Source organism: Cyprinodon variegatus, unplaced genomic scaffold (genome assembly GCF_000732505.1).
Source record: "Cyprinodon variegatus isolate N-32 unplaced genomic scaffold, C_variegatus-1.0 Scaffold1109, whole genome shotgun sequence".
In the NCBI taxonomy this organism is placed as follows: Eukaryota; Metazoa; Chordata; class Actinopteri; order Cyprinodontiformes; family Cyprinodontidae; genus Cyprinodon; species Cyprinodon variegatus.
The window spans coordinates 7193-8758 of record NW_015151562.1 but is presented as its reverse complement, the minus strand read 5'-3'; the positions used below and the strand labels follow the sequence as shown (position 1 = coordinate 8758).

General features: G+C 38.3%; 1 long non-coding RNA gene across 1 annotated transcript in view; it reads left to right on the top strand.

Moving 5' to 3' along the window:
• The window catches only part of LOC107101530, a 5640-nt gene that overhangs the window by 2668 nt on the left and 1406 nt on the right, over window positions 1-1566 (top strand). Inside the window, exon 2 of the long non-coding RNA XR_001482085.1 lies at window positions 989-1174. This is a non-coding gene — a long non-coding RNA (uncharacterized LOC107101530). The remainder of the gene's footprint in view (window positions 1-988; window positions 1175-1566) is intronic.

Below are 1566 nucleotides of genomic sequence, written 5' to 3'. Positions count from 1 at the left end.
TGACCAAATACTTATTTTCCACCATATTTTGCAAATAAATTCTTTAAAAATCAGACAATATGATTTTCTGGATTTTTTTTCTCATTTTGTCTCTAATAGTTTAGGTTTATCTATGATGAAAATTACCGGCCTCTCTCATCTTTTTAAGTGGGAGAACTTGCACTATTGGCTGACTAAATACTTTTTTGCCCCACTGTAGTTTTGTGTCATTTGGAGGTGTTAGGTTATATCCAAGTAACGTCTTCCTATGGGTAACGAATTGAAGGCACAAACTAAACTGTTCATGATTTATTCTTTATGGTACGCCAGCATTCATAACATGTAGGCGAATCACTGTCCCCCAGACATCCACGGTTATGTTTTTTATATTTATATATTTTTTTAAACAAATGGGAGTGTGTATGACATCATCCGCGCGCCGGACTGGAGTTGTGACTGCTGCCCGGGACACAGGCGGCTACGCTCTACCCCTTCTATTCGTTCAGCTAGCTAATCTGAAACGTTCAATTCCATTTTGAGAGCGAGATCAACTGTGATAGTAGCACTAGACATCTTCCAGGCATGTGAGTCAAACTAGCAGCAGTTCAGCGGTAGGATGAATGAATGGTAGCCGGGGCGCGCTTATGACGTCATACACACTCCGCTTTGTTTAAAAAAAATATAAAATAGATAACCGCGGATGTCTGGGGACAGTGATTCACCTACATGTTATGAATGCTGGTGTACCATAAAGAATATATTGTGAACAGTTTACTTTGTGCCTTCAACTTGTTGTCAATAGGAAGACTAGGATACTTGGATATTACAAATACGAATATCTTCGAAACGGCTCCAAATGACACAACACTAATATGGGTGAGTAGAACATGATGTAATAAAGTAAAATCAAGGGGCCAATGTAAAAAAAACTGTGTTCCCCTTTAACCCTTGCCATGATTATGTCTATTAGAAGTCTTGTTTAACCAGATTGGTCTTTTTTGTTTCGCAGGTACTGAGAAATATATGGATGAGGAGGGAAGTGGCAGAGTTGCTAAGCTCAGGGAGAAATTCACTGGGCCAAATGAAGCAGCACCTAGAGCTATTGCCCCCAAAGTTAATAAGGAGCAAAATCTGGATGACCCTGAAAACTCCGGGAGACCAAATGACAAAGTTACTGCTGTGTCAGTTGATCAGAGTGAGTACATGTGAGCTATAACAGTTTTAAACCCAGTGTGCTTTAATCCCAGGTGGTGGCAGCAGGTTACTAGATGCTGATGGAGGAGGTTAGGTTGGACTCATTGATGGGGGGGAGATTGAAGTGTACCATCACTAGCTGTATTTTCTTCTGAATGAGATTACAATTTTAAGCAAACTTTTAGAATTTCAAAATAAAGAAAATTAAAATTAGTTTTATATACATTAGAGCAAAATAACCAGGTGATGCAAAGTGTAACTTAGTCATTCCTTAATGAACAGGTTGCAGAGGTAGAAACTGACATGGATACCGTAGTAATGGAGTGAGATTTTAATGCATGTATTGCTTTAAAAAATAACTTTAATAAGGGTTAGAACTATTTTTATAAAAAT